Consider the following 19902-nt stretch of genomic DNA (forward strand, 5'->3'; position numbering starts at 1 on the left):
GTCTTTTTTTTTTTTTTTTAAGCTTATTTATTTATTTATTTATTTTTAGCTGTGTTGGGTCTTCGTTTCTGTGCGAGGGCTTTCTCTAGTTGCGGCAAGCGGGAGCCACTCTTCATCGCGGTGCGCGGGCCTCTCACTATCTCGACCTCTCTTGTTGCGGAGCACAAGCTCCAGATGCGCAGGCTCAGTAGTTGTGGCTCACGGGCCTAGTTGCTCCGCGGCATTTGGGATCTTCCCAGACCAGGGCTCGAACCGGTGTCCCCTGCGTTGGCAGGCAGATCCTCAACCACTGCGCCACCAGGGAAGCCCCACTAAGGTTTTTTTGACCAGACATATCCTAGCTGATCGATGTCTAAATTAGAATGTGAGGCCAACCTTCTATCAGAGTTAAACTTTTGACAAGGTAACAAATTTCAAACCGATGTATCAGTCATGTAGCTGTAGAGCTCACAACTTACTAGCAACAGCTACCCAATGCCATGTGAAGTAACAAACTGGTTTTTGTGGTTTTTTTCCCTTCAGTTTTAATGTTATGTAATGTATTTAAACAGTTATTTAAATAAAACTTGTTTTCAGAAACAAAAAAAATAAATAAAATTATTAGTATGTTAAGGTCTTTAATGAAAAATGTAGACAATACACAAGAACAGATGTGTAATGTAAGTAGGAGGTGGAAACTCTAAGAATCAAAATGAAATACTAAAAGTAAAATACACTGTAAAAGAAACAAAAATTGCCTCCCATGAGCTCAGCAGTAGATTGGACACAGGGTAGAAAGGAATCAGTGAGCTTGTAAACCAATGTTGGTAACAGCATTATTCCCTGTAGCCAAAAGATGGAAACAACCCAAGTGTGCATCAATAAATCAATGTACAAGCAAAATATGGTATATGCATGCAATGAAATATTATTCAGCCATAAAAAGAATAAAATTTCAATATATGTTATAACATGGATGGGCCTTAAAAACATCATGCTAAATGAAATAAGCCAGACCCTGAAGAACAAATATCATATGATTCCATTTATATGAGACACAAAGAATGGGCAAATTGGTAAGGACAGAGAGTAGACTGGAGGCTTACAGGGGCTGGAGGGAAGGAGAAATGGGGAGTTATTATTTAATAGGTGCAGAGTTTATTTTGGGGGTAATGGAAAAATTTACACAACCTTGTGAATATATTTCCTGCTGCTGAAATATACTTGCAAATGGTTACAGTGATAAAGATTAAGTTTTGTACATTTTACCACAATTTAAAAAATGAACCAGTGAGCTTGAATATATCTCAATAGAAACTTCCTAAACTAAAATGCAAACAAAAAACTCATTTAAAAAAAAACAAAAAAAACAGAACATAATATCCAAGGACCATGTAAGAATTTCAAAAGGTTTACTATACATGTAATTAGAGCATCCTAAGGAGAAGTAAGAGAGATTGGAGTAGAAGAAATATTTGCAGTAATAATGGCTAGTGGTTTACAAAATAATGACAGACATAAAGCTTCATTTCCAGGAATGTTGGAGAATACCAAGCAGGCTTAATACTAAACAATATACCCCTGGGCATATTATATTCAAACTGCAAAAACCTTAGAGTAAAAGAACATCTTGAAAGAAGGCAAACAAAACCAAAAACACCTAGTCCATAAGAAACAAGGTTAAGAACTACATAGGACTTCTCTTCACAAACCACACAAGCAAAAAGAGGGTGGAGTGAAAATATTTAACATAGTAAAAGAAAACGACAAACCTAGTTCCTTCCGTGAATGTTGCCACCAGGAAAAACTCAACTTGAAAGATATTTTCTTCCACTTCCTTTCCCTTTCTTCTGAGATTTATTGTCTCTGGAACTTTGTATGCCTTTTCTCTGTGTTGGTAGCGGAGTTTGCCCTGTTTCAGTCAATCCTTTTCATGGCAGTTCCTAATCAGAGAAGGGCTCCTTCTGCCATTAAAGTTAGCTGCTGATTCCTGACACCTAGACAGCTAGGTCCTCTCCATACTTTGCAATCCCCTGCGATGCTGCATGAGCTGCTCTCAGTTGATTTAGCAAATTAAAAGATGCAAATTTGAAGTGTTTTCTCTCTTCTAGTTTAGCTGAAATATAAGTTGTAGATTTTTGTGGTTGTTGTTAGTGTTCTTCTTGTTGCTTAGAATGGTGTCGTGAGATGTGGGGAGTATCGAGAATGTCACCAACCCATTTCTAGTGGGAGTGGGAGTTCTATGTGGAGACCAAGAGGAACACTCCAGGATGGATTCTGGGAGCTCTCTGTGAGCCAGAGGACAAGCTAATTGTGGTCACTATGTCCATCTTTCCCAAATGTGCCTTCTCAGGCGCTTGGCATTCTCTTCCCTCCAGTGAGAGGAATATGCCTGAACTCAATTCCCATGGCAACATAGATTCCTATTCTCCAGGTATTGGGCTGTAGGGTTTTCATTACTTATCTAAAGTCATGTTCAAGTTCTGCCTATTTTTCCTGAGCTAAAATGTCACCCTGATGCTTAAAATGTAACTGACATAGAGGCAGGAGTTACCCTCTTAAAACACAGCCCTATGCTTCATCCATCTAAGCACTAACCCAAGCCCACCTTAGTACAGAACCCTGGGAGAATAGGGATTCATTTACCCGCTGACATTTGGACTTATTTCCAGGCTTTGCCAAGTAACACTGATGATGTTTACCACAGTCTTTGTGCAAAATTCCTCAAAAGTAACATTTTTGTATTGAGAAATTTATAACAGTTGCAGCAGTCTAAAGCATAATTTAAAATTTAAAGCAAACACTAATAAAGCAATAAGTCATAGTAGAAAATGCATTTCTGGGCACCTTCAGCATATTTCCAGATTACACTGGAAAAAATTACACTGAATTTCTCCTATAATATTAACAATCTTCTCACAGAAAAGTGAGGCAGCTATTTTTTCTCAGTCTTAAAATTTGTTTCATAACTTATTTTTTTCTGAATTAGAAATCCATAGTCTCAAGTCAATAGAAAATCACCTGCTTAAAAATTGTTTTTCTCAAATGATAATCTCTTTCAGTATTTATCTTACATATGTTAGCTTAACATAATTTAACTTTCAATAAGGCAATATCACTCAAATAAATCAAGCAAGTTCAGCTGTGCACCTCAAAACTTGGTAATAAGGTAGGAGAAGGGCAAGAGTAACAATGAAATAAGCAAGGAATGACATGGCTTTAATATGAATTCGGACTAAGAAGACTGAGAGAGAGGTGGAAAGCTAAGTTATGGTATATGATCAAAGTCCTCCTAAACTTTGCAGGGTATGAATTGCCTTAGAATTAACCAACTACTATAAAAAAGTTCTATTTTGGAACAAGTAACAGATTCAGTTGGAATATCTGCAAAAAACTGAACTTTGATTAGGGTTTGTACTTCTCAGAGAGGTAAATTTTATCTTGGCACAATTAAATTCACTTTAATAAATAGTTTTGGGAGTAAAAATATGTAGTTTTGGAAAAGTACGTTTTTTTGTTTTGTTTTGTTTTTTGCTGGAAATATTAAGCCTAGGGAACCACAGATTTTGATATGAGAGTATCCCTCCTGCTTTGGCTTGGGAATATTTCTATATTCTATGGGAATTTATAATGGATAATCTTTAAAGAGACTTAAAAATAGAAATAAAAGAGTGTTTTCCTAAAAATAAACAATAGAGGTACTTCCGAAAATCAAATATTACATATTCCCATTATTTTATAGTTTATGATATTTATAACACTGATAATAAATCTTTACATTTTGGAAAATGCATATGGAGGAACGACTAAGTGTAATTAATTATTCTGAAAATTCACCTTACTGCAAAGCAATGTGCATATTTTAATATCTGTTGAAGGCTTATTCATGGCACTTCAAAGGGTAGTACATTTCTCACAGGTACAGAAGAAACTCATGGGGATACAGTGCATTGCCCAGCTAGTGGGCTTCTCTAGGTATTTTTGTCCCATTCAAATACATGGTGGAAAGATTTTAGCCCTTCACTCTTTTTCTTCCTCTCTCAGTCCAAAATGACAATTGATCGGGCTTCCATGATGCCCTTCTTCTGATATTGGTCCCACATGGTATACGTAGTTTAGATTTAGTATCCTGAAACATTGGATGATTATCAATCATTACCTAATGTTATTGGAAACTTTGAAATCATATATGTATCATACAGAAGGCAGAATTAATATCAGTGTTCAGAGTTAGGAAACCATTCATAGGACTCTGAAATAGTCCTACCCATGCTTTTAGGGAAAATCATATCTGATCTCATAAACAAATCTGATATAACTTGCTGTAGTGAATATGTCATTCACCCCCTGACTGTTTCTGTCTTTGCATTTCTTAGCTCATTTTAGCTTAATCCTCTAAGTGTTTCTTTCCTACGGGTAACATGCACCCCTATCCCTATTGTCTTCCTGCTCGAACATGGATAATAATGTGAAAATAACTTTTTCCCCTGACTAGAGGATCTGTTTTTTTTTTTTTTTTTTTTTTTTAGAGGATCTGTTTTTTAACTCACTATTACTGTGTGATAAATTGTGACTGTGCTAAGGGAGACCAGAAAGAATTCTCATCTTCAATAGCTCTTTTCTCCATCCTCTCCATTATGAGGGCTGGCTGGTTTGTTAGGCTTTTATGTAAATTTCTTTGTTCCAGATCTCAATAATTGCCTGATTTATATTCTTCAGTTTCTCCTTCTAGGGCCAGAGACCCACATTATAGCATCTGAACAATTCCTTAAGTCCTTCTCATACAAATATAAATTTTTAAAAAAAACCAAGGAGCAAATTAGTTTGACTTTTTCACTAATGTATATGTTATATGCATTATATAAATATTACAATACATATATGTATATATGTACACACATATATACATGTTATATATGTACACATATTTGTATATGTACATGTATACACATGAGTATATTTACCATTTTCAGTGTGTTTTCATTTTTCAAGATTTTAAAGAATTCATTGTATATGTCTTCATTTCCAATATGCCTTCATTAGCAGGGTATTACCATGGCAACATCTTATCTGATTACTATTTGATCAGGCTAACTTTTTTACAACTACTGTACAGTGATATAAGCCTCTCAATCAAGGGAGTTTGACATTCTATCTTTGTTTGTACAAATTGCTCTCCTATTACATTCATTCCCCATTAACTTACACAGTGACCATGGATAAGCCATTTTACGGTAGTAAAGATTAAATGCACAACTCAGGATTCACCCGGACGCTCAAAGCTCTCCTCTGCAGGTGACTTTCAGAATTACTTTCTTAGGTGCGAACAAGAACTTATTTAGCTTTCCAATGTAATCTTGAAAATATCTTAAACATTTCAAGATCTTTCTTTTTTTTGCTATTTCTCCTTACACCATTTTCTTATTTCTACAGTGATTCTGACAGTAGAGGAAACAAAAAGATCTCAATTCATCTTCTGTGTCGTCCATGTCACTTTCAGTGTCTACGAGACATTGCATAACATATATCACAGAGCTTTTCTCTCACCTTTGTGCTAAAAACATGCACTAGATTCTGTCATCATTTTCTCCTCAAATGGTTGGCAGCTTTGCCTTTTCCCAGACCCCATCTGTCTGTTTGTAGCTGCTCAGTTGCATTTTTATTCACATTTTTTTGGCTCTCAAAATCAATAATTAAAAGCTTTTTGTTGTTGCTGTTAGAGAAAAATTCTTCAAGCCCCAAACTCTAATGTCCCATCTCTTCCCACCTGTCCCTCCTCGAGATGTTCACTCTCAAAGTAACTCAGATCAATAAAATTGTGATGACATTTTTAAACACAGGATTTTAAAAGTTCACTATATTTATCCATTTTTACTTAACTATGTAAATTTATTGTGCCTGTACATTTTAAAAAGAAAATAAGTGTAGATATACACCTTCAAATCATTCAAGAATAACATATAAATGGAAATTTGCAGCTATCATTCATGTACATAATTATGACTCAGAGTATAAAGGGATGGTACCCATATTTATTAAATCAATTGAAAAGTGTTCCAATCTTGAAAACAATATGGGCATGTGTAGAACTTTTCAGTTCATTATTCACAGGGAAAATATTCCACTTGAAGGGGCCAACATAAAAGGATAATCTCCAAAAATGCTAAATACGAGAGAAGAGATTCAGGAAAATAAGCACAAATGCATATGTGCTTTGAATCTGCTTATCTCTGGAAATCCAAATTCCCTTGCAGAAACCAGGTGTATGTGAACAGGGATGAAGAAATTCTAATACAAGGGAAAGAAAACACTACTCTGAATGCCTTAAAATATGTCTGGATGACGAGAAGATGTTGAAAGCTTATGGAACATATCTGAGCAATGAATGCACCACTGGTTTGGAGTTTTAACTAGCTTTTTATTTTATTTTATTTTATTTTATTTTTTTGGTTGCTACTTTAACTGCAAATTCAAAAGGCCTTGAGATATAACACCAGAAGGGATCTGTCACATTAAGTGATTTAGAAACTTTGTATTTAAAGAGGAGTTGCGATCAACAGCAAAAAGGAAGAAATGAATTCAAAGCAAAAGTATGACCAGAAAAACCAATAAGAACTGTGGCTACACGGGTCCACTAGAAAGTTAGAGTAAGTAATCCTCATGCGTCAGCTACCCGCAACACCTCCCCCGGGCCTCCTAGGTACATTGCCTAGGCTACCAGCCTGCACAACTGCTGGTGAATGCCTGCTTCATGTGATGCTCCAAAGTGACTCAACAGCTGGACAGCTGGAAGGTCATGGTGGTGAAAGCCTCCACGAGACTCCCCAAAGTTGGTGCCAACTGAAGTCACGCAGTGTGTGTGGATGTGTGTGTGTGTGTGTGTGTGTGTTGTCAAGGGCAGGAGGTAGTGTGTGTGTGTGTGTGTGTGTGTGTGTGTGGCAGTCATGGGGAGGAGGCAGTGTGTGTGGAGTGTGTGTGTGTGTGTGTGTGTGTGAAGACACTTTTCCTGGGTTAGACACACAGGCCGCCTGCCAATCAATTCCCATTCCAGCTGCAGAGGTCACCGTGCCAGCTGCAGAGGTCACCGTGCCAGCTGCGTGCTACAATTCAGGCTGTCAGGAAGCATAAGAGTAAATGTATTTGCAGCAAGAAACGTGACATAAAATAAGACCCTGGAACAAAAGTTGAAAAGAGGAAAAAAAGTTAATGATGTTATCTGAAAAAATAATATTTTTACAGAGGATAAAAAGGGCAAAAATAACAAATTTCCACCTCTAAGTGGCTGGCTCCCCAGGCAATATGTTAAAATACCCACGAATGACTGACAACCAAGATGTTTTCTAAGTACTCTTATCTATTATCTTTTAATGTCTCTCCTCTTGCTTTTTTGTTTTCCTGTCTCCCCAGTAATTTATTGCTTCTGATAGCCACTGATTTAACTGAAAATGAGAGCTCAATAATTTAATCCAATGGACTAAGAGAGATTAAACGTTAGGAAATAGGCAGTCTCATGTTACCTAGAAAGCACTGAGTTATCCCTGATAAGAGGTGGGAGCAGTGCTGTTCATCACTTGAAAGCAATTGGTTTGTCTCCTGAATTCCAACTTGAAGTAAACATTAATCCATAATAAAAATATTCATGTTCTATATTGATGATTCATTTTATATTTTCTGTGGCTGGTTGTATGTTTAAGTATACCAGTGTTGCTTTGACCTTTATATATTCCCAAAAGATCAATGAGAAAAAAAAAATTACCTGTCCAGAGGATGTGAGTTTTAAAACAAATTTACTCAAAGGACTAATATCAGATTCAACTTCCTGTAAAAGAAGGAGCTAGGCAATGTTATTAAATTTCATCTTTAAATTCAGTTCTGATGTCTTACAAAGGCAATAAATCATAGTCTTTAAATTTTATTAAATGGAAGTAACCTAAACTAGATGACACTTCCTTGATCAAGAAACTAAACTAAAGAAACTAAAATTCTTAAATGCTCTGACTTCTAATAAAAATACAGATAAAATTATCCTTCATAGATCTGTTGTCACACTGGAGTAGCATCAGGAATAATAAATTATAAAAAATATACTATGAGCAATAAGTATATTGCTTAATTAAGCATCAGATTTTCTCCCAAAATTGAAATTAAATGTGATTTTTTTTTTCCTAGAAAATGAAAAGTATTTTCAGAGCCATTTGAAAATTTGGTTTATAAAAAACTCATGGCTTGTCAATTTTTTGCCATAGTAATTATAATTTAAAGAAGTCATTTATCATATGTAAAATTGCTCAGAAGATACACTTGCAAATACTCTTGTATATCATATCTTTGGAGAATTTTAATTTTCCTCTTTCCTTAATTCTTTTTGATTTCTAATAATCCACTTTCTAATGCATTCTGTAAGCATTAAAACACGTAGTTAAATGCAACAACTACACAAAAGGCACCCACCTACCAGCTAACAAGTATTATTCTCTTGTATGTGGGTGGCAATTTCTTAAGTTCTTTCATTGATAGAAAAATGTGAAAGAGCAAATATCCTTGGGAGAGCTGATGCAGTGTTAACATCAAGTTGACACAATCTTAATAGTTAAAACATCTTTACACTAAATTGAAAACACTTGTTTATACAAATTTTTGAAGTCAGATTTTGAGGAAATAAAAAAAGACAGAGGAGTACAAGATATAAAGCATGAGTGAGAATGGAGTTTATTCATTTATTCTCGTATTCAACCAAGTTTATCTAGCTCTCACCCTGTGCCACACAGTGATATAGGGACAGGTGATGCCACAGTGAAAAAAAGGTAGGTAAGATGTTCCTTCAAGGATGTCTAGTGGGGATGGATGGAATAAAGAATCTCTATAAAGTCATGTAAAGGAAATGAATGCCTGAACAAACTTAACTTGATGCAATAAACAGCACATTTTCAGCCTCAACTATTTAAATTTACTTATTGTTTGAGAGATGACTCTCACTTCTAAAGTGCTCAATGGTAATGAAAGCAAGAGATTAGGAACTTGGGAAAGTATGGCTCAAACACAGTTACTCCAAGTGATAGACCTGCTTTGAAGGTCAGGGAGGACCCGTAGGGTCCCAGCACAGTGGGAATGTCCTCAAATCAATCCATAAGCTACTGTGAGTGCATACTTAGAAAGGGACATGCAAGAAGCTAATTAGTTTCTTAAAAGCATATATTTCAAAACCTCAACTCTGGGTTGTTCAGTGTTGACTTTCATCCCTATTGTGCATCAAATTGAGAGATTGATTTTAGTTCTCCTAGTAAAAACATTTCTGACTATATTCAAGATTCATGGCTTATAAATGTTTAGGAATTCAAATCCAGGCTTCACTTTTATGTTCCCACTTTAGTTGAGCAGTGCAATATTAATAAGAAAATCACTGTCTTTGGAATAATTGCTCTATTTCTGTTGACGACAATGATGTCAATATTGTGAGGATATGGTGGGAGAATTAATTTTCATCAAATTTCATACATGGACTGGTGTATTATAGAGTTCATTAAGAGTTTAAACAGAGCTGGGCACTGTTCCAAACGCATTCTCATTTTCTCTTAAGGAGGTAAAATCAAATAAGCAACAACCAATCACAGCCAAGGGATGACAAAGATATGAATATCCCACCAGAAGTCCAAATTGCTGAGCTAACTCCCTCTGTAAGCAAGCTGAGCTCTACTGACACCAAGAACATTGTAAGATTTCATTATGACTCTGTTCTGTTTCCTTTTAAAAATGTCATTGTTTCAGGAAGTCCAAAATATGCACATGAGAATCAAGAATTCACTGAAAAATAATGGGATTGGCTAGGTCCCTGGGTGTTATTTGTCATGTCTCCTTGGCCTATTAGATCTGTTTCCAATATAATACATCAGTTTCATGTAAAACCATTTTTTATACTCCTGAAAAAGGCTTTTTTCCTAGCTATTGTCATCAGTCATAGATGAAAACAGTGCATGGTGTGTAGTAAGTGCTGCTTGATACTGGAGCATAAAATACTTTAAAACATGATTGAATTTAGTGGTTATAACAGTGATGGACTGTGTCAACTGAACCAGATAAACAGTGTGTTTCCTTACGCTGCCTGGTCAAGATGCCTCATCTATACTCTGTCTCTTTATTCTTTAGCCCTTGAATTTTTTAACAGAGGACAGTAAAACTACCAGGAGTTGAACAGTAATAGGGTTCCTTTGAAATACACATAAGCGGTGAATTATAGCAACACAACTACTCTGATATATTACTTGAGCATTAAAGAGTAGTAGTTTTTGCTATAACACTGAAATTCTCTTATGTTTTTACTGGAAAAAAGAAAAAATCAAATTTCTTGTATTCTGTGTCTGAATTGTGCATATGTAAAATGGGTATAAAATACAAATGACAATAACAGTTCACATTCCTATAGAGGTTTATATTTTCCAAAATGTCTTACATTGATATTTCATTTTATAATTTTAGTATCTCCTTCATAGCCTTTTTAAACAAGTGATCTAAAAATTGCTTCAAACAATTAAATTATAAAAAAATATTTTCTTTGTTTGCTTCCAAACCATATTTGTATGTGTAGAGACACAAGCTTCTTATTGCTCTCTAATATTGAAGACTCTCTGTGCTTTACTGCTTGTTCATAATACTCACAAAACAGAGCAGAGAGGATTATTATCATGTTTTTGTAGTGAAGATATCTGAGATTCAAGAAGAGTAGATGACTATCTAACATAACCTGCCAAGTTTAGACAAGATCAAAGCCTATGGTGTTTCTTTTATCCCATGACCAAATCCAGTACCTGAACAGTGTTCCCATGACACCCAAATCAGTGAATTTGATAAATTCATAAAAAATGATGGAGAACTTTCCAGTCATGACAATCATTGAAATTTTGTTATTACAATTAAATACCAGTGTCCACATCGATCTTTATAGAGAGTGTTGTGATGATGAACTGGGGAAGCCATTATTTTCCAGCCAATAAAGAAAATTGTTATTAACATTTTCTGGAGAAATGACCCCAAATTATTCTTGTGCACTTTATAGAGAAGGTCTAATGCTTTGATTTCATACCAGTACAGTTGCACATTTACAGTTTGATTCCCTTTTCAAGTTTTAGTGAAACAAACTGAGTAAGCAATCCTAACAACAAGTAAAAGGCAATGCCTTGATACGATGTTAGAAAAAACTTTTATTTGGTATTTAATTAACAAAGGAGGAAGCAGAAGTGACAAAAATTCATAATAAAACTACTTTTATTAGAAGTAAATTAGATGACTATGATACATTTCAGTAGGTGTGAATCCATTTCTCATGGAATCTAAAATTTCTAGTGTCAATTTGTTGACTTGCATCTATGGTAAAGATTTTAAAGATGGTCACAAAGCACATTTTGAAGGATACTCAATACATTTGTAAATGGAAGTTGTACAATATAGCTTGAATAGGAGTAGTGGGGGGAAGAAATGAACAAAATATATAATGACATGGTGGGAAAAAAACAATAGAAATACATATTATTATCAGAAGAAAGGCTAAAGTATGTGGGAAAACAATTATTTGTATAGTCAGTCCAATATCAGTTATTTTTTTAGCAACTGTAAACTAATTAGGTGGCAAATTTAAGGCTATATTTTGCTGTCCACTAAGTCATTATGAGAAGCCAGGTTTTTAATTGTCTAGAAAAAGACAGATCTATGAAAATATTGTTTTGATTGCCCTTGAAGCTGGAAAGGTCAGACTAAAATAGATGAGAAAATTCTAGGTTATCACTTTAGTATTCTTACAGTATTAAAATCAGTAGATTCAGGTGAATAGTTTGTAGAGGTAGTTCAAATTGGCAAATTCTACTAGTGAGCTCTCAGCATTATTTTAAGGATTTAAAGAATGGAGAAAATTATATCCTGAAATCTGAAACATATTATGTAACATCTAAAAGATTAATCAAAGGTGATGCTGAGATGGTGGTATTGATGTTGGCTGTAACCAAAACATTCATAAATCATTTATTTTGCAAAGCACTTTCACAAAAAGCATTTTGTTTTAACTTCACCATAATCTAACTCAGCTGTTGGAACAAGAAATTCTTTCCGCTGTCCACTATATTGATTAAGTGGAAAGACATTCTACTCAAAATGATCTGTTCATCTATTTATATACTTACTGAAGATTTGATTTTTGGTTACACCCAACATTTCTTTCAGGGGGGGCAATTTATTTCTGACCAATTTGAACTACTTCCTGATAAAGTTGATAGAAAAAAGGAATATAGTACGATACAATATATTAATGTCTGAAAACCAAGCACATTTGTCCCCAGATATTAGCAATCAAGTAGAAATGTGTGGTTTAAGTCCCTCCATAGACAATGACTGCATGAGTGTGAATGTTGAGAGAAATACCTAATGTTGGTGCTTGACGTAGCCTGCAACATGATAGATGTGGAACCCTCAAGTGTTAAGGTCTTTCATCAACAACAGTACTCAGTCAAAATGTTTCAGAATGCATTATCAAAGATAGGTGGTTCATCTTTTGCACATTGATGATCCCAGCTTAGACATCATCAAAAGTGACTGTTAATATCATGGGAGTAGAATAGAGGTCTCCTCATCACTGCAACATGCTGAGTTCATAGGTTATTTGAAAAAAAAATAAAAGCTTGCAGAACCCAGCAGCTAAATGAGAATGCCAAACCATCATCCTCTCTCTTTAATAGATATATAGAAAAATCTTTAAATGTTTAGATAATAAACATAGCAGACATCCAGCATTTTACAAAATAAGCTTACTTCTGTGAAAATAAATTGATAAACACTAGGTGCTTAAATGAAGACTTATTAAATACATTAGAAGACACTGACTGTGAAACAGTAATGAGAAGAAAGAAACTGGGAAGTTCCCTGGTGGTCCATTGGTTAGGACTTGGCGCTTTCACTGCAGTGGCCCAGGGTTCAATCCTTGGTCGGGGAGTTAAGATCCCACAAGCATGGCCAAAAAAAAAAAAAAAAAAGAAAGAAAGAATGAAAACGGCCAGAAGTACATGTGGCAATTACAATTAGACCAGCTCAGAAGAAAGACATTCTCTTGCCTACAGTGGCAAAGTGTTCTGTTATCAGTCTTTAATGGTTTCAGGAGAATTGAAAGTTTGAATCAAGACTAAGCCTGTCTACTCTTTCCAGAAAAAATGTATAATTAATCATAAATTTATATACATTAAAGTCTATAGTGTGAGCTCAGCCATACAGACCCAAATTTTAATAATAAAAATAATAAATATTTAGTAATACATTGCTAAATGTCAGTCATGCTACATAGTACTTTATATTATTTCCTTTTATATTCACATGAAACCTAAAAAAGTATGCATGATTTTCTATGTCTACTGCACAAATAACTTATAGTATTTATGATACTTGTCCAGGGTTACACAGCTAGATAGAGTATCCAACATTTGAATCCTTAACTCTTTAAATATTAAAAATAGAGCTATATAATCTAGTTACCTACTATGATTACCTCAAACTACACCTTTATTCTACTTTGTTTCTGTATCGCAAAAACTTTAGGACCACTTTACATCCCATTTTTAGTAGTAATATCACATAACTTAGTGATGTGTGTCCTCCATCCTCTTATCCAAACCCTAAAATTATAAACACATAGTTTTGAAAAATATGAATTACTCTAAATACCCTTTCAGTTAGTGAACCTATTTCTACCACCTTCCTGCCAAAAGCTGCCCAGCTCATCTCAAGCAGGGACAGTAAATGATCTTCTGAGACAGCACTTTCTGCCTTGAAGAGTTGTTACAGTGACTGTGATTATGTTAAATTGAAATATTTCCCTATGAACATCCTAATCCGGTGCCCTTGTTCTATACTTGGAACATTGTAAAACATTTTTTATTTCTTTCACCATAGGAGTATTTTAAGTACCTGAAAAATTATTTTTCCAATTGTAACATATTCAATTTCTTTAACTTTATTCATCTTGTACTGTTTTATATCACCTTACCACTGTGATCACTTTTTTCAGTACTTTTTGCGGAGTAAGTCAGCATGGTGCAAAGAAGTGAACAGTGTTTGGTTGGAGATTGTTCCTTGATCTTAAAATATGATGTCTTATCAAAACAGGATATGAATTTCCTCTCACATGCTGACAGGCAGCACAGATTGTGAAATGAGCAGATCTGCAGTCAGAAGATCTGATTCAAATAGTTTTCTATTACTTGCTTGAAGTGTGACCTCACACCAGCCAGAGCTTCTCTGATTTTCTCCTGACTTGCTTTGAAATAATTTTATACAGAAAACATTTCACATTGTTAATATGACTTTTTTGAATAGTTCACAAATCATATTGAAACATAATATTTTACATAATACTTCTCTTTTGGAAAGGTTTGGATGAGACCTCACCATCGCAGTTGGCAGGATGATCCTGTGATCTCACCTTTATTGTTTTCTAAGAGTATTTTAAAGCTTGAGGGACTCACTCTTATGAACTTTCTGAAGAGCAATGTCGATATAAGTGTTCAAATATAAACTGCTGTTGATATCCTGCAGCCAGTGACTTACCAGGAACAGACAAACACATTTGCATTTATTGTCTCCTTTCAGTGAAGGGGGCCCCTCTCTAGAGGAACTGTGGGGTGTCGTGGCCAGAAAGTGTTAGCTAAACATACTAATGTTTGGCATATCCATAGGTGTATCATAGGTGTATCCATAGGTGTATCATAGGTGATCCTAGGAAGTGTTCAAGGGCGTGGGTGTTGTGCTGTCAGGAATTGCCATTAATCCTATGATTGGATGTCTTAATAATTTTATCTTAATGGATTGGAGGAAGAAAAAGAGATGAAAACTGTGATAATGAAAAGAATTTTGTTACTCATATTAACAAGGAACTGGGGATGTTTAGTCATTTTTGCCATTTGGGAAAATTCTTGTTATTGCCTGTGTTCAAACATCAATACAGAAGTGGTCTTTTCTTTATTTTATTCCACCATGTTCTTGTAGTTGCCTTGTCTGATGCTAATAGGCTATGAAATTGTTTATGTTCAACAGCAGAACAAATGCCAAGGTCTAGTTCCAAGTGTGAGGCAGCTCCTGGATGAAAGGCCTTCCTTTCATATTCTGTTACCCTTTCAGGCCAAGAACAGGCAAAGTTAAGCTGGAGAGCATCAATGCATTATCACATTTTTAAAGATTTTGCTGATCAGGAGATTTTCCAAAGAATGCTTCTTATAGTTGGATGAGAGCAAGTCCTTCATTCTCCTTTATTTGTTTGTTTGTTTTTGCAAAATGAGTTATTGGATCATCTACAGGATGACGTTTGTGCAAGACCATTTAAGATCTTGGAGAAGATAAATCAGCCAATTCTAACATAGTGATTACCAGAAAAAAAAGATTTATTCATTTTGCAGTAGACCCCAAAGCTAGGAGCTTAGATTATCTAATTCATGCACTGAAAATTCTCCAGATCTCAGCTTGGACTTTTCAAGAGAAAAAGGTTTTGTTGGTTTGTTTTGTTTTGTTTTGTTTATCCTGTTCGTGAGCTGTTCCACTTGACTTACAGTATTAATATAGTTCAAACAAGAAATATTGCTATGGCTCAAATTCCCCTTTGGCTACCTCAGAGGAATTGAAGGCTTTTATGAATGTTCAAGACCAGCTGATCAGTTGGTCTTTGGAACAAGTTGTGTTTTCATGTGAAGTAGAGACTCAAAGGGGCACAAAATCCATTGGAAATGCAAGCATAATTTATCTCAACTGAAGTAAGTCCCTTATGGAGAGAAAAATGTTTGAGTGGAGATAAACAGTTCCTGCAAAGCAGGCTGGAGTGTCTTTGAATAGAACAAACTGTTTACTACAGCAAGAAAAGCCTAATACAGTTCTCTTTCCCTAAGGGGAAAATTTTGCTGGCAGTGTTTTAATGACATCTGAAGCCATAGCTTCTGGAATATTTCTAAGAATTCTTAGCCTTAAATCTCTTGATGAAATGGATATTCAGCAGTCAGGAGAAAGTTATATATATTGCTTTTTATTTGAGATATATGACTCTACGAATCAACTCTTTGGAGTTTTACTGTATCTGATAAGGTCTTTTTCAACGATGTTCAGTGAAGGAGAATTTCTCTCTGTCATTTTTTGGAAATCCAACACCCCGTGTCAGTTTATGTACGTCTTTAATAAATGCAACTTGAATTTGTTAATTATATTGTGGTATTTATCTCGTGGTATTTAGTCATATTAGCTCAAATAAAATAGAACCTAGGAATCAAAGAGTAAAATTTCCAAGTGCATGGGGTATTCTCTTAATAACTTATTAGATGATAATTTGTGGATCTTAAATGGGATTGATCTTAACATAATTGAATATAATGACGGTGGTTTGGGACAAGGAAGCTAAGGGTTTCTGAATGTTTTCCATTTAATTATTGTTTTATTATTTGATCATCTTTAATTTTTGTAACATTTATAGATGATAAGGTTGGTAGACTTTCTAAATATAAAATCCATTTTTAGAGAGCTATTCAAAAATGGTACCAGTAAGATTTGGGTCCTTGTGAGAGAGATTCCCTAACTCAGTAATTCAAAGTCAAGCAGCTATTTTCCCACCATCACTGTGATAGCTCTCCAGAAAAGCAAAGCCTTACCCATTCTGAATATAAACAACAATAACCAAATATACTCCTGATTATTTAAAGGTGTCCAACGGAGCCTCAAAATTTAGTTTTCTCTCCATGTCCTTCCTTTACAGCAGAAACATAATAAAATTATAGGAAGATAAAGTTATGTTAGTAAGATGCAACAGCATATTCAAAAATAGATTCAAGAGGTATATAGGATACTGAATATGCCTATGTGTTTCTTGATCTCAAGTTATATTTTTTACATTAACTCATCACCAAAATTGGATACTTTTTATACGAAAGGTGTTCAAATGTCTAGTCCAACTCTAGAGCTCTCTGATCTTAGGAAAAGATTGGTCCTGCTAGGAATCAAAGAGAGAAATAGGACATTTGATGTTGTATTTGATAGGAATACTTGCAGTGTTTCTATAGAGTTATTGTACTCCAGAAAATGTTTTTCCACTGAAAATCAGAATACTAAATTGGATCTTTCATTTAAAAGATCCAATTGCTTATTCTATTTTAAATTGCTGTTGGTTTGTCTTTGTTTTCTCCCCCTGAGGTTTATGTGAAAACAATAAGCCAGTGCTACTGTGAATTAATATTTTATGCCCTCAAGAATCAGGGGAAAAAAACCTTGAAGAAAGTAAAACATTCATTTATATACATACAGTGTAAGTTTCCTACTTATATTCTATTGTAAGAGACCATCTAAAAAGTAATTATTACTTTTTACTTCAGATTTTAAAAATACATAGTCTCTTTTACTTAGAGAACAGTGACATATCTTTTCAAACTAAACGTGTTGATGTAGAGAATGAAACAATTTCAAGGCCAAAACATCACTAAAACACCAATGCTCTGAATCGTAGTGGGCTTTATTAATCGGTTAATAAAAAGTAGATTTCTTTTTGCTAAATAGAGTAAATCAAATACAAATCAAATAAAATTGCTTTTTTGTTTCCTATTATACACTTGAAGAATGTCTCAATTAGCTTTAGTAACTGTATGGACTGAATTGTGTCCCCCCAGAATTCATATGTTGAAGTCCTAACCACCTCCCCTCCGTTTGACTATATTATGAGATGGGCCTTTAAGGAGGTAATTATAGTTAAATGGGGTCATAAGGGTGGGGCCCTAATCCAGTAGGACTGGTGTCCTTTTAAGAAGAGGAAGAAACACCAGGGATGTGAGCACACAGAGAAAAGGCCACGTGAGGACACAGCAAGAAGATAAACATCTGTAAGGCAAGGACAGAAGCCTCAGAGGAAGCCAACCCTGCCAGCACCCTGATCGTGAACTTCCAGACATTACAACCATGAGAAATAATTTTTTGTTGTTTAAGCCTCCTATTCAGCCGTATTTTGTTATGGCAGCCCTGGCAACTGATATCATAATTTATATATGACGTTCAATAGTAGTAACCTATCTGCATTATAGGTAATAGAATGATTGCCTTTTAATTTCTTACAATTTTCAGTCTTTTCTCATTTTGGTTTTCTGATTTGTCTATAAGGTCCTGAAGTTTGAAATGATGTAATATGTACATTAGTAGGCAGCTATAAAATGAATGCTTATCACTCTCTAACATTATTAATAGAAATACTTTTTATAAATATTAACTTCCTGAATTATCTAGGTATTAGGCACATTTTGGAAGTGGAAAATGTTGAATGCTAAATGAACAAAATCACCAAGAGAAATTATTAAGACTATACTTTTTCTGCCTTGGCTCCCCAAAAATTAACTTAAAAGTTTTGTTTTTAAAAAGCAACAGCCTGCACTATTCCCATAAACACAATATTTGCTATTGCCAAATGATTCAGCATTTACATTTACTGGGCCAACTTTATCTGATAGAAGCTCTGGAAATATCATAACCATGGTTTAGCAGAGTAAGTACAATATAATAAAAGTGTTTAGGTGAGGTTCAATTCATTAGAAGTACATCAATATTATACAGTAAATGTGCATATATTCACAACAAAGAGGCTTCTGGGAACATTTAGCACCTTACTCCATGATCTCCATTTTTGGTCTGTTTTTGTTTGTTTTTATACAGTGGCAGGATATGTGCTCAAATAGGGAAGTATGGCAACGCATTTGCCACCCATGCAGGTTTTAGTCCAAAATAATCAAAGATAGACTTACAGCATACTTCCCAATTATCTTATAAACTTTTAAATTTGATTCCTAGTGATGCCATAAAAACAAAATAGTGAAGGCTCAGCACTCAGCACCAAGATGGAACAGACACACACACACACATGTATTGTTATCTAGCAGGATATTAGGTTACACAAAGATTCTTCCCAGAAACTAAAGACATTTTCACCTTTAAAGAGACTGTGGTTAGAAATGTGAATAGAATAGAAATTATTTCAATTCACTGTACAAGAAAGGAATGAGCATAAAGAACACCATCGATGAATGTAAGACCACACAACCATGTTACATACATAGCAAGATTGTTTTTTAATTTTTACTACAGAAAAGAGCTGCTAGTGTGGTAGTGCATGGAAGAAAATACCATCATTTCTATGGATTCTTATACCCAAAAAGATGGAAAATATCAATATGTAACTTTTGCATATTTGCACAAAGTTGGATAACCTAAGGTCAAAATGAGATGTTAGAGAGAGCAAGGTGTAGAAAATAAAGAGATGCTAATGCCTTTTAAAAATGATGGTGCAACATTTACACCACTTCCAGGAGAAAATATGTATTTTTAAAGTGTAAACTTGATCTAAAGATTCCACACTTTGATAGACTTCAAAGGAAGAAAATGTCTTTAATTTTTAAACAATTCATTCAAACTAAAAAAAAAAAAAACAACAACAGCAGCAGTTCACCCATTTCTTCCCACCCCTGCCTTTGCCACTAGCAACCTGTTCTCTGTATCTGTAAGCTTGACTTCTTTTTTTGAGTCAATATATGAAGGAGATCATATGGTATTTGTCTTTCTTTGACTTATTTCACTTAGCATAATGCCCTCGAGGTCCACCCATGTTGTTGCAAATGACAAAATTGCATTCCTTTTTTAGGGCTCAATAATATTCCACAAATAATATATCACAAAATCTTTATTCATTCTTCTGTCAATGGATGCATAGATTGTTTCCATATCTTGGCTATTATAAATAATGCTGCAAAGAACATGAGGATGCATACATTTTTTTCAAGTTAGTGCTTTTGTTTTCTTCAAATAAATATCAGAAGTGGACTTGCTGGATCAAATGTTAGTTCTATTTTTAATTTTTTGAGGAATCTCCATACAGTTTGCCATAGTGGC

The sequence above is a fragment of the Balaenoptera borealis genome, assembly GCF_965194805.1.
Source record: "Balaenoptera borealis genome assembly, chromosome: 14".
NCBI classification, from domain to species: domain Eukaryota; kingdom Metazoa; phylum Chordata; class Mammalia; order Artiodactyla; family Balaenopteridae; genus Balaenoptera; species Balaenoptera borealis.